The following is a 15240-nucleotide window of genomic DNA, read 5'->3' on the forward strand; positions in this document are numbered from 1 at the left end:
GACAGTAAGCATACACAGAACATCTAAAATACATAATTTTGCAGGAGTATTGATAATATGATCACAATATGGAATTTGTTGATGAAATTTGTGGAATAATGCAATATAAACCCAAAGAGTAATCAGCATATACTAGGATACATCTCATGGAAATAATGGATACAAAAAGAAGATAAATCAGGAAATATGCAGTGTGAGTGCAACAAAATATTTAGAATCAAGCAGAATTAAAAGGTGTACGTATGGTAATGATAAACTGTGTTTTGGGGAGCACCACCACTTTTTCAACATTAAGTCTGCCATAGAAAAGCTAATATTGCCTACATTTAGCCCCTAAAGTTGGAGAAAGACTCCCTACATTAGCTGAATGACATCAGTGCAAGTAAAATCACTCCTGCTTGTAATGAAGTAACACCACTTTTGGTTCAGGGGCTTATGATCGCTGTAGACATGTTCAATGTTGTTGGAGCCATTGTGGGACGGAACACATCATGAACAGAAACCAGTTCTGGTGGAAGAATGTTGTATGTTTTTTACAGCCAAAAAGGTAAAGAACACTTCATCAGCTGTGGAGTAAACTGTTTTTTTTTTAATAAACAAAAAGCTGCTACGCTGAGGTTCCAATGTGTCAAACTACTTCTGGTAGATCCCCTCTCTCCTCCTAGTGGTACTCTGCAAACACTCACACCAGGGAGGTAAAAACAGATAAACAGGGGAATCCCTCAGTTTCAAAAAGCATCGATCCAAATTTAATAAGTAAATAATACAGATTCACAGGAATAAAGCATTCAATTCTGTGGGTCCTATCTCCTATAGGACCCACTGGCTGTTTTCGCTTACCACTTCTAGTGGTACTTAGACATCTCACCAAAGGCACTGTGCTGGTTCTTGCCCCCTCTGAACCTGACCGGTTTTGGCCTTCTGCCATCCTCAGAGGTATTGAGAGCGGGCGGGCAATCATATCTTATGTATTAAAAATACTTAATTGCTATTACCTGCCACCCAATGCTCACTTGCGCGCCGTTCGCCGCCATCGGCATTCACTTCCCGTCCATACATGGAAGTGGGTGCATTCCATGCTGGTTGCTGCGACCCACTCACTACCGCTTCCACCTATGCTGCGTGCCAGCTCAACCACCTTCAATGCATCATGCATAGAGATGGCCCAAACCTCCGATTTTCGGTTCGCGAACCGGGTTTACGAACCTTCGCCAATCGTTCAATTTGCGTGAACTTTCGCGAACCGCAATGGACTTCAATGGGGAGACGAACTTTGAAAACTAGAAACATTTATGCTGGCCACAAACAAGATGGAAAAGATGTTTCAAGAGGTCTAACACCTGGAGGGAGGCATGGCGGAGTGGGATAGACGCCAAAAGTCCCGAGAAAAAAATCTGGATTTGACGTAAAGCAGCGTTTTAGGGGCAAAAATCACATTGAATGCTAAATTGCAGGCCTAAAGTGCTTTAAAACATCTTGCATGTGTATACATCAATCAGGGAGTATAATTAGAGTACTGCTTCACACTGACACACCAAATTCACTGTGTAGCGCACCGCAAACAGCTGTTTGCGTAGTGACGGCTGTGCTGGACTGGTGCGCACCATGGCGAGATTGCTCTTCCTCAGTGATATCAGGTAATGTCTGACTGCCTTATCAACTTTCAATGGTTCTTTCTTTACCATTGTTAAAGCTTACATCTATTTTTTTAAATACTTGTTCTGCTTGCTGTTCAGTACCTGCAATGAGAATCTTTTATGGAGGGCAAGTCTGCCATTGTGAGTGACCACTGGTAATGGCCAGGGAATCCTGGTTCAATTCCGGTCTGGAGTGGGAGCCTAAGAAACGGCTACCACCACCACACATCCAAGGAAGGCAGCAGGCACGCTGTGGGCAAAGGAGCAGGAACGGCTACCACACATCCAAGGAAGGCAGCAGTCATGGCATGCACGTACCAAGGTAGTGACCAAAAATAACAATACAGGAGCACTTTCGAGGCCCTGCTGTATATGAGATGAATCAACTTTAAATCATTTAACGAGAATCTGTTATGGAGGGCAAGTCTGCCATTGTGACCACGGGTAGTGGCCGGGGAATCAGGATTTGATTCCGGTCCGGAGTTGGAGCCTGAGAAACGGCTACCACCACACATCCAAGGAAGGCAGCAGGCATGGCATGCACGTCCCGAGGTAGTGACCAAAAATAACAATACAGGAGGACTTTCTAGGCCCTGCTGTATATGAGATAAATCAACTTTAAATCCTTTAGCGAGAATCTGTTATGGAAGGCAAGTATGCCATCCATTCAAGTGAAAGGTATGCACTGACTTGACTAATAAGTCACACAGGTGCAGTTAACAGGTATGCACGGAGTGGTATATCACACTGCGTGCTCTCACGTAGGTAGGTGGGTGCACTGAACACAACAGGTAGGTATATGCCGTGATGAGGTGGGTGCACTGAACACAACAGGTAGGTATATGCAGTGATGAGGTGGGTGCACTGAACACAACAGGTAGGTATATGCAGTGATGAGGTGGGTGCACTGAACACAACAGGTAGGTATATGCAGTAATGGGTATTACAATGTGCACCTGTAACACACACAGGTAGTCACTGAATGTGCTGGGCCTGGCAGTGGCACACACAGTATGAATTATCACGGCTGTCTATGCAACACAAGTGTCAGTGGGACACACAGAAAAGAAAAATAGATCACAAGAACAACATTAGCTCTCAAAAGAGCTGTTGTGGGGTGGTATTTTAGCAATAAGAATCAGCAAGGAGCAAGCTAAGAAGCCTACAAGAGCCTAACTAATCTTTCCCTATGAGAGAGTCTGCAGCAGCTGTCCCTTCTCTATTTACTGCAGGCACACGAGTGAGTAAAATGGCTGGCGATGCCTGCCTTTTATAAGGGTGGGAGTGGCTCCAGGAGGGAGTGTAGCCTGCTGACTGTGATGTAGAGGGTCAAAGTTGACCCTAATGGTGCACTGTGGGGGCGAATCGAACTTCCAGTAAAGTTTGCAGTTCTCCGCGATCACGAACCCCCGGAAGTTCGCCTGGAACCGTTCGCCGGCGAACCGTTCGGGCTATCTCTAATCATGCACGAGGTGGTTGTGGCTATACTTCCGTATGTATTGCGTTCCAATACAAAACTTTATTTACAGTTAAAGGGATACTGTAGGGGGTCAGGGGAAAATGAGTTGAACTTACCCGGGGCTTCTAACGGTCCCCCGCAGACATCCTGTGTTGGCGCAGCCACTCACCGATGCTCCGGCCCCGCCTCCGGTTAACTTCTGGAATTTCAGACTTTAAAGTCTGAAAACCACTGCGCCTGCGTTGCCGTGCCCTCGATCTCGCTGATGTCATCAAGAGCGCACAGCGCAGGCCCAGTGTGGTCTTTGTCTGCGCAGTACACTCCTGGTGACATCAGCGGGAGCGAGGACACGGGTGTGCAGGCGCAGTGGTTTTCTGACTTTAAAGTCAGAAATTCCAGAAGTGAACTGGAGGCGGGGCCGAAGCATCGGTGAGTGGCTGCGTGGCACAGGATGTCTGCGGGGGACCATTAGAAGCCCCGGGTAAGTTCAGCTCATTTTCCCCCGACCCCCCTACAGTATCCCTTTAATGCAACATTATGGTCGCACTGAATAACATAACCCCCCCCCCAAAAAAGGACTTGAGGTGCTAACAATAACCATCTTGAGGTGCCGCGTGTATGTTTACCTTTGCGGCTTTGTATGGCTTATGTTTTAAGGCAACAACATATTCAAATCCCCACAGTTAATAATTATGGATATTAAGTTCACGACTTAAGAGATATCATAAAGGCATTTCATATTGCCCATCACTAAAAATAAATAATAAATATGTCCATTTCTAAAATAAATAATTGTAAATATACTTTGCATGACCCCTCTGTAAACTATACTTCATTAAAGTGGCACTTAAAGGGACTCCGATCTCAGCCAAAAAATGAAAGTTGTACTCACCTGGGGCTTTCGCCAGCCCAGTGCTGGTCGGGAGGTCCCACGACAGCATCCTGGCTCCTCTCCATGCACTTGCCAGTGTTTCCTAATTCCTAATGATACTTTTTATTTCTCCATGCTGTGTATTAAAATCAGTGATAAATAAAACTTTTTCTTCAGTGTTAGTCTTATCTTTACTTGTTCCTTGTATGACTTCTTTCCTATCTTTAGCAATAATCTCTTCCTGGATTTCTCTAATATCTCATTCACTGTATCCTTCTTCTAAGAATCTCTCAGATAAAATATCAGCCTCTTTATTAAAATCATCTTTTAATACACAACATGGAGAAATAAAAAGTATCATTAGGAAACACTGGCATGTTCTACAAACAGATCCAGAACTGAGAGACATTATTGGTGAAAGACCAAATATAGAATACCGGAGAGCCCCTAATCTGAGAGACTCACTAACAAGTAGTGCCATTGACATTCCGCAGCGAAAGTCAGAAAGGATTCCGGAACTTACCATTTTTTTTTTTAATGTAGCATGTGCTATGCATGTAAAAAATGTAAGAACGTCAAAAGAAAGACTACTGAGTTTAAGGACAGCACAGGATCTATAACATACAAAATTAAAGATTTTTAAATAAATTTTTGCGCATCAATATACAGTTGGAATTTGTTCAACCTATTTTTGGGAGCAAACTTAAGTCCTTTATCGAGGAGTATAACTACCTCTGGTTCTAGTTAAATACCACTTAAATTGAACATTCTGGCTCCTGGTTCTCTTTTCTTTTTTTGTTTAGCCCACTGCTTCCTTCTCCCTCCTCTACAACCTCTTCTTCTATACTTTTCCTTTTTTCCCGCATCGGACCACCCCTCTCTAAAAAATGGGAGTCCAATAGTGTCTGGGGGGTGCCATACACCAAGGGCAATCTCTCCGGCATGATATTCTGTAAGGGTTCATATCTTTTGTATGCAGGAACTTCTGGTCTTTTGATTGGCTGGGGTTTCCAGCCTTTCTTATATGGTCTATAAGGTTTAAAATGTCTAGGCAATTGATATTGGTGTGCAAATCCCTCCTATTGTTGTTTGGAATATCTTTTAGGTGTATTCCTATATTGTGATTGTGGTAGGTTACGATGGATAGAGTTGGGCCGAACCTCCGATTTTAGGTTCACGAACCGGGTTCGCGAACTTCCGCGGAAGGTTCGGTTTGCGTTAAAGTTCGCGAACCGCAATAGACTTCAATGGGGATGCGAACTTTGAAAAAAAAAAAATTATGCTGGCCACAAAAGTGATGGAAAAGATGTTTCAAGGGGTCTAACACCTGGAGGGGGGCATGGTGGAGTGGGATACATGCCAAAAGTCCACGGGAAAAATCTGGATTTGACGCAAAGCAGCGTTTTAAGGGCAGAAATCACATTGAATGCTAAATGACAGGCCTAAAGTGCTTTAAAACATCTTGCATGTGTATACATCAATCAGGTAGTGTAATTAAGGTACTGCTTCACACTGACACACCAAACTGTTCACTGAACAGAACAGGTATACAGTGGCGGGTTCACTGAACAGAACAGGTATGCAGTGGCGGGTTCATTGAACAGAACAGGTATGCAGTGGCGGGTTCACTGAACAGAACAGGTATGCAGTGGTGGGTTCACAGTACGGGTATGCAGTGGTGGGTTCACAGAACAGGTATGCAGTGGCAGGTTCACTGAACAGGTATGCAGTGGCAGGTTCACTGAACAGGTATGCAGTGGTGGGTTCACAGTACAGGTATGCAGTGGTGGGTTCAAAGTACAGGTATGCAGTGGTGGGTTCACAGAACAGGTATGCAGTGGCAGGTTCACTGAACAGGTATGCAGTGGCAGGTTCACTGAACAGGTATGCAGTGGTGGGTTCACAGTACAGGTATGCAGTGGTGGGTTCACAGAACAGGTATGCAGTGGTGGGTTCACAGTACAGGTATGCATTGGTGGGTTTACAGTACAGGTATGCAGTGGTGGGTTCACAGAACAGGTATGCAGTGGTGGGTTCACAGAACAGGTATGCAGTGGTGGGTTCACTGAAAAGGTATGCAGTGGTGGGTTCACTGAAAAGGTATGCAGTGGTGGGTTCACAGTACAGGTATGCAGTGGTGGGTTCACAGAACAGGTATGCAGTGGTGGGTTCACAGAACAGGTATGCAGTGGTAGGTTCACAGAACAGGTATGCAGTGGTGGGTTCACAGAACAGGTATGCAGTGGCAGGTTCACTGAACAGGTATGCAGTGGCAGGTTCACTGAACAGGTATGCAGTGGTGGGTTCACAGTACAGGTATGCAGTGGTGGGTTCACAGAACAGGTATGCAGTGGTGGGTTCACAGTACAGGTATGCAGTGGTGGGTTCACAGAACAGGTATGCAGTGGTGGGTTCACAGAACAGGTATGCAGTGGTGGGTTCACTGAACAGGTATGCAGTGGTGGGTTCACAGTACAGGTATGCAGTGGTGGGTTCACAGAACAGGTATGCAGTGGTGGGTTCACAGAACAGGTATGCAGTGGTGGGTTCACAGAACAGGTATGCAGCCAGGAACAAGCTAAGCCTAACTAATCTTTCCCTATGAGAGACAGTCTGCAGCAGCTCGCCCTACTCTCACTAATGCAGGCACACGAGTGACCGTAATGGCCGCCGCTGCCTGCCTTATATAAGGGGGGTGGGGCTCCAGGGGCTAGTGTAGCCTAATTGGCTACACTGGGCCTGCTGACTGTGATGTAGAGGGTCAAAGTTGACCCTCCATGGTGCATTATGGGGCGAACCGAACTTCCGCAAACGTTCGCCTGCGGGACGCGAACGCGAACCACGGAAGTTCGCATGGAACCGTTCGCAGGCGAACCGTTCGGCCCAACTCTAACGATGGAATCGTTGGGGTTGGTTAAATTGTTGAGGTTGCTGGTTATAATAAGATTTCCTATAAGGTGGAATATATTTAGACTTGGGATTAAAGTTGTTCTGTTTGGGGGAGGGGGGAAGCTGCACCTTCTCTCGGATGGGGTGGTCAGAGATATCCCTTCTTGTTTATTCCCCGAAGTGTATTTACTCTATATTTGGCAGTCTCAATGGGTTTTTGGATATTATCATGACTTTCAGTATTTATTTTACAAACAAGCGCTTACCTAAAGCCCACAGATAGGTACAGTTACATCCCAATTAACAGCTGTCACCATCCCAATTGTTTAAAATTAGAGATGGCCCGAACGGTTCGCCCGCAAACGGTTCCCGGCGAACGTCCGTGGTTTGCGTTCGCGGAGAACCGCAAACTTTTGCAGAAGTTCGATTCGCCCCCATAGTGCATCATTAGGGTCAACTTTGACCCTCTACATCACATTCAGCAGGCACATTGTAGACAATCAGGCTACACTCCCTCCTGGAGCCCCACCCCCCCCTTATAAAAGGCAGGCAGCATCAGGCTTTTCGCTCACTCGTGTGCTTGCAGTAATTAGAGAAGGGAGAGCTGCTGTGCAGAGACCTATAGGGAAAGCTTAGTTAGGCTCTTGTAGGCTTGTTAGCTTGCTCCTTGCTGATTATTATTGCTAAAAAAGCACCCCTCAACAGCGCTTTTGAGAGCTAATCTTGTTCTTGTGATCTTTTTTTTTTTGTGTGTGGCCCACTAGCATTATATACAGCCCTGTCAGTCAGTTGCAGCTGGCCTTTGGCCCCTTGGTGGCATAATTACTACTTTGCCAGGTGCACATTATAATACCCATTCCTGCATATACCTACCTGTTGTTCACAGTGCACCCACCTACCTACGTGAGCGCACGCAGTGTCACTGTGCCTGTCCGGTACCTGTCTGTGTGTGACAGGTGCACATTGTAATACCCATCACTGCATATACCTACCTGTTGTTCACAGTGCACCCACCTACCTACGTGAGCGCACGCAGTGTCACTGTGCCTGTCCACTACCTGTCTGTGTGTGACAGGTGCACATTGTAATTCCCATCACTGCATATACCTACCTACTTGTTGTTCACAGTGCACCCACCTACCTACGTGAGCGAAAGCAGTGTCACTGTGCCTGTCCGGTACCTGTCTGTGTGTGACAGGTGCACATTGTAATACCCATCACTGCATATACCTACCTGTTGTTCACAGTGCACCCACCTACCTACGTGAGCGCACGCAGTGTCACTGTGCCTGTCCGGTACCTGTCTGTGTGTGACAGGTGCACATTGTAATACTCATCACTGCATATACCTACCTGTTGTTCACAGTGCACCCACCTACCTACGTGAGCGCACGCAGTGTCACTGTGCCTGTCCACTACCTGTCTGTGTGTGACAGGTGCACATTGTAATACCCATCACTGCATATACCTACCTACCTGTTGTTCACAGTGCACCCACCTACCTACGTGAGCGAAAGCAGTGTCACTGTGCCTGTCCGGTACCTGTCTGTGTGTGACAGGTGCACATTGTAATACCCATCACTGCATATACCTACCTGTTGTTCACAGTGCACCCACCTACCTACGTGAGCGCACGCAGTGTCACTGTGCCTGTCCGCTACTTGTCTGTGTGTGACAGGTGCACATTGTAATACCCATCACTGCATATACCTACCTGTTGTTCACAGTGCACCCACCTACCTACGTGAGTGCACGCAGTGTGATATACCACTCCGTGCATAACTGTTAACTGCACCTGTGTGACTGCACATTGTATTAGTCAAGTCAGTGCATACCTTTCACTTCATTCCCCCAATATGGACAAAACAAAAGGCAGAGGCAGGCCACCTGCCAGGTCTGTTCGAGGTCGCTCTGTTGTGATTTTGTGCGGCCCTCGACCAAAGTACAGTGTTCAAAAGAAGGTACGTGCCATCAACCCCCAATATTGTCAGGACGTAGTTGACTATTTAACACAGAACACCTCATCTTTCTCAGCTTCCGCCACGGAAGCGTGACATATGTTCCTGTTCCTGCTCTGATTCTGGCACCCCACTTAACATTCAGTCGGCCGCCACCACCAAAGTGCCATCACCCCAGGGCTCAGCGGTGTGTACATTTTTTTGTGTGTCTGCCTCAGATGAGAGCAATGCCATCTGTACTCTCTGCCACCGTGCCACCGAAAATTGAACCGTGGAAAGACCAAGACTCACGTAGGGACAACTACCTTACGAAGGCACATAATTACAAAGCACAAACTGCAATGGGATGACCACCTGAGGAAAAGCAGCACACAAAAGCAAAGCCACACACCGCAGTGGAAGATACCAGGCCACAATTTTTTCTCAAAAAAGGCGATACCTAAACTGTACCGTGATGTTGAAAGGCAAGTGGTGACATCTCTGGCACACAGCGTTGGGTCAAGGGTCCATCTGACCACGGATGCCTGGTCTGCAAAGCACGCTCAGGCCTGCCCGAAGACTAAGCAGCATCTCTGCCTGCACGCAGTGTGACTGCCTGCCCCAAGACGAAGTTGCTCCCCACACAGCATCTCTGCCCGCAGGCCGGTTGAATGCCTTCTCCGCCACCACCAACAGGGTCTAGGACTCCATGTGGATTCCTGAATTTTTAAGGCCGCTATAATAATTTTTCTGGTTCGTGTACATGTCTGCCTAATTTTTCTGGCTGCACTGCAGCTGCAACAACAACAAAAAAGGCATGTACATGTGCCAATTCCCCTTCATGATCATTACCTTGCCACGGTGAAGGGGCTTGCGAATCACAATGAAACAATAACCGCTATATGAGTGTCTCGGGGTAGGGGGGGGGGTGGCACAACCACGTTAATAAGGGCGTTGCTTCACTGTGGACAGACCAAATTTGATCAGCTGGACAGTCACTGTTCTGTCATTCAGCTACCTCAGCCTGGCGACTATATGGGCTGGAAAGCCGACATCACCTGCACTCTCATCATGGTGCGCACCAGTCCAGCACAGCCGTCACTACACAAACAGCTGTTTGCGGTGCGTTACACAGTGAGTTTGGTGTGTCAGTGTGAAGCAGTACTCTAATTACACTCCCTGATTGATGTATACACATGCAAGATGTCTTAAAGCACTTTAAGCCTCCAATTTAGCATGCAATCTGATTTCTGCCCTTAAAACGCTGCTTTGCGTCAAATCCAGATTTTTCCCTGCGACTTTTGGCATGCAAAAACTCAGGTGTTAGATCCCTTGAAACATCTTTTCCATCACTTCTATGGCCAGCATAAGTGTTTCTAGTTTTCAAAGTTCGACTCCCCATTGAAGTCTATTGCGGTTCGCGAAAGTTCGGGCGAACCAAACTTTTGCGGAAGTTCACGAACCCGGTTCGCGAACCGAAAATCGGAGGTTCGGGGCATCTCTAGTTAAAATCTGTCCCCAAGAGTAAGTTCCTGAGACTATACAGAAATTTTACTTTCTAATACATTTTAATGAAGAGGCTGATATTTTAATTGAGAGATTCTTAGAAAAAGGATATAGGATATAGTGAATGAGGAGAAATTCGGGAAGAGATTATTGCTAAAGATAGGAAAGAAGTCTTTCAAGGAACAAGTAAAGATAGGACTAACACAGAAGAAAAAGTTTAATTTATCACTGATTTTAATACACAGCATGGAGAAATAAAGTGTTATTAGAAAACACTGGCATGTGCTACAAACAGATGCAGAACTGAGAGACATTACTGGTGAAAGACCAAATATAGTATACCCCTAATCTGAGAGACTCGCTAACAAGTAGTGCCATTGACATTCCGCAGCGAAAGTCAGAAAGGATTGCGGAACTAATTGTTTTTTTTTTTTTTAAGTGTGGTACGTGCTACGCATGTAAAAAATGTAAGAGTGTGAAAAGAAAGACTACTGAGTTTAAGGACAGCATGAGATCTATAATATACAAAATTAAAGATTTTTACAACTGCGATAGCAAAATGGTTAAATATCGTTTAGAATGCCCCTGTGGACTGTTATATGTGGGTTTAACTACTAGGCCTGTCAAGGAAAGAGTAAATGAACATGTAAAAAATATAAGAAAGGGTCTAGATTGGATGCTTATTGTTAGCACCACAAGTCCTTTTTTTGGGAGGGGGGGGGGGGTGGTTATGTTACTCTGTGCGATAAGGTCGCATTAACTTTACCATATACCATAAGGTCGCATTAACTTTAAATAAAGTTTTGAATTGGAACGCAACACATGCGGAACCACGTCGCGCATGACGCTTTGAAGGTGGTTGAGCTGGCACGCAGCGTAGGCATAAGCGGTAGTGAATCCGTATTATTTACTTATTAAAGTTGGATCGATGCTTTTTTTTTAAAAACTGAGGGAGTCCCCCGTTTATCTGTTTTTATCTCCCTAGTGTGAGTGTTTGCAGAGTACCACTAGGAGGAGAGAGGGGATCTCCTAGAAGCAGTTTGGCATATTGGAACCTCAGCGCAGCAGCTTTATGTTTATTAGATCTGTGGAGACTGTGAGGATAGAGTCTATCTGCATGCAGCTGATCTATAAGTTCCTTGGAAAGGGGCGCCTTTACTCATTATCTATTCTATACTATACTGTTTTTTTTTACCAAACTTAAAGGATGCACTTGAGTCATTCAGTGTGACCTTAAAATGACAATATTTCACTAAAATGTTTGTAATTATTTACACATGATGATCACATCTGTCTCATTCTCTATTCTCAACTGTGAATAAGTTTGACAACTCAGAAAAAAAGGAACAGTATCTAAAAAATATCACATTTTATTTGTAAACTATTTAAGATTTTATAACAACATATATGACTAAGAGTTGCTATACAGTATATTAACCACTTCAGGACCATAGGCTTACACCCCCCAGTGACCAGGCTATTTTTTACAATTTAGGGCTCTGCGGCTTTAAGACCTTGCTGCAGAGCTATACAGAGCTATACAACCGTGCACACATATGAATCCCTTCCCCTTTTCTGCCCACCAACAGAGATTTCTGTTGATGGGCTCTGATCCCTGTTTGGTTGTTTTTTTTATTATTATTTTTTTTAAATAAAATGTCCTATTTTTTATTTAATTTTGGGTCCCGCCTCTCCCTACCTCCCCCACCAGCCAATGACAGTGATTGGCTGTCATAGACATCAGCCTATGAGAGCCGATCACTCCTGAGCCTCCCAGGGGGACAGCCGCTGCCTTAGATCGCAGTGCTGTACAGTACATTGTAAATAGACTGCGGTTTCACCATCGAACAGGCTCCTAGTGGCGATCACTGCTGGGAGACTGATGACGGAGCAGAGCTCCATCATTCAAGAGGAGATGCATGCGCGCATCAGTGCGCACAATCTCAGGGGCGTAACAATAGACCCTGCAAGGGATGCAGCCGTAGGGGGGCCCAGAAGCTGCAGGGGGCCTCATGGGGGAGAAGGTTTTTTTTCCCTGTTCTGAGAGACTGACAACTAAGGGCATGGAGAGAAAAAGCTTTCTTATCTCTGCACAATTGTTCTAATGACTGCATCTGCTCTGATGGAATCATACAAAGTTTTGCAGACAAAGATTTGTAGACAGTCCCTATTGAGTGCACAGCAGGCTCTTGTGTATAGTGCCCAGCCTCCAACCTCTCTACCCCTTCCCAAGTGCTGTGTGTTGTACTGATGGTGGAATAGTCTGCAGAGCCAGTTCTGCGCCATCAAGGGACAGGGTGAGTGTAATAAGCTGAGGCTGGAAGCACATGCTCATGTGTCAGTTTTCTGTATGCGTTTATCTGCGGGTGGGGGGGGGGGGGGTGACGACTGGGGGAAGGGGCCCCATCCTAAGTTTCGCAGGGTGGCCCAGTGATTTCTAGTTACGCCCCTGCTTGACAATCTCCTGCAAAACACGCTCCTAAGACTTCATGCTAATTGGCATTGAGCGGTCTTGGGGCAGCCGCCGCATTCACGTCATTTGGCATGGAGCGCCAATATTGTCAGGACGTAGTTGACTATTTAACACAGAACACCTCATCTTTCTCAGCTTCCGCACGGAAGCGTGACATATCTTCCTCCTCCTGCTCTAATTCTGACACCCCACTTAACACTCAGTCGGCCACCATCACCAAAGTGCCATCACCCCAGGGCTCAGCGGGGTGGACATTTTTTTGTGTGTCTGCCTCAGATGAGAGCAATGCCATCTGTACTCTCTGCCACCGAAAAATTGAGCCATGGAAAGACCAAGACTCATTTAGGGACAACTACCTTAGGTACGAAGGCACATGATTACAAAGCACAAACTGCAATGGGATGACCACCTGAGGAAAAGCAGACAAAAGAAGACTAAGTCAGTCCCCACACACAGCATCTCTGCCTGCACGCCGTGTGACTGCCTGCCCAAAGACGAAGTTCCTCCCCACACAGCATCTCTGCCCGCAGGCCGGTTGACTGCCTTCTCTGCCACCACCAACAGGGTCTAGGACTCCAGGTTTACACTCCCTGATTGATGTATACACATGCAAGATGTTTTAAAGCACTTTAGGCCTCCAATTTAGCATGCAATTTGATTTCTGCCCTTAAAACGCTGCTTTGCGTCAAATCCAGATTTTTCCCCGGGACTTTTGGCATGGACACTCATCTATGCAAAAACTCTGATGTTAGACCCCTTGAAACATCTTTTCCATCACTTCTGTGGCCAGCATAAGTGTGTCTAGTTTTCAAGGTTCGCCTCCCCATTGAAGTCTATTGCGGTTTGCGAAAGTTTGCGCGAACCAAACTTTTGTGGAAGTTCACAAACCCGGTTTGCGAACCGAAAATCGGAGGTTCGGGCCATCTCTAGTTAAAATCTGTCCCCAAGAGTAAGTTCCTGAGACTATACAGAAACTGCACCTCAAAAGATGATTTTAATGAGGTTGATGTTTTAACTGAGAGATTCTTAGAAAAAGGATATAGTGAAGGAGATCAGGAGAAATCCGGGAAGAGATTATTGCTAAAGATAGGAAAGAAGTCTTTCAAGGAACAAGTAAAGATAGGACTAAAACGGAAGAAAAAGTTTAATTTATCACTGATTTTAATACACAGCATGGAGAAATAAAGTGTTATTAGGAAACACTGGCATGTGCTACAAACAGATCCAGAACTGAGAGACATTACTGGTGAAAGACCAAATATAGTATACCGGAGAGCCCCTAATCTGAGAGACTCACTAACAAGCAGTGCCATTGACATTCCGCAGCGAAAGTCAGAAAGGATTGCGGAACTAACTGTTTTTTTTTTTTAAATGTGGTACGTGCTACGCATATAAAAAGTGTAAGAGTGTGAAAAGAAAGACTACTGAGTACATTAATCAGGGAGTGTAATTAGAGTACTGCTTCACACTGACACACCAAACTCACTGTGTAACGCACCGCAAACAGTTGTATGTGTAGTGACGGCCGTGCTGGACTAGTGCGCACCATGGCCAGAGTGCAGGCCGTGGCGGTTTTCAAGGCCATATGGTCGCCGGGCTGTGGTAGCTCAATGATAGAACAACAGTGACTGTCCAGCTGATCAAATTTGGTCTGTCCACAATAAAGCAACGACCTTATTATCTTGGGTGTGAACCCCCCCCCCCAAGACATTCATATAGCCATCGGTCATTGCTTCATTGTGATACACAAGCCCCTTCACCGTGGCAAGGTAATGATCACGAAGGGGAATGGGCACATGTACGTGCCTTTTGTTTTGTTGTTGCAGCAGCACTGCAGCCAGAAAAATTAGGCAGGCATGTACACGCACCAGAAAAATTAGTATAGCGGCCGCTGCTAGGAGCGGCCTTAAAAATTCAGGAATCCACTTGGAGTTCTGGACCCTGTTGGTGGTGGCGGAGAAGGCAAGCAGCCTGCAGGCAGAGATGCTGTGTGTGGGGACTGACTTAGTCTTCGGGCAGGCAGTAGCCCTCCAGGATCCATGCCTCATTCATTTTGATAAAGGTGAGGTACTGAACACTTTTGTGACTTAGGCGACTTCTCTTCTCACTGACAATGCCTCCAGCTGCACTAAAGGTCCTTTCTGACAGGACGCTTGAGGCAGGGCAAGACAGAAGTTGGATGGCAAATTGTGACAGCTCTGGCCACAGGTCAAGCCTGCGCACGCAGTCGTCCAAGGGTTCATTGCTGCTCACAGTGTCTACATCCACACTTAAGGCCAGGTAGTCGGCTACCTGCCGGTCCAGGCGTTGGTGGAAGGTGGATCTGGAAGGGCTAAGGCGAGGCGTTTGACTAAAAAATGTCAGCATGTCCGACATCACCATGAGATCGCTGGAGCGTCCTGTCCTTGTGTTATGATCATGTCTGCAGCGTTTACTGCTGGCTGCAGTGGTATTGTAACCCAAGCAGT

Source organism: Hyperolius riggenbachi, chromosome 11, assembly GCF_040937935.1.
Source record: "Hyperolius riggenbachi isolate aHypRig1 chromosome 11, aHypRig1.pri, whole genome shotgun sequence".
NCBI classification, from domain to species: domain Eukaryota; kingdom Metazoa; phylum Chordata; class Amphibia; order Anura; family Hyperoliidae; genus Hyperolius; species Hyperolius riggenbachi.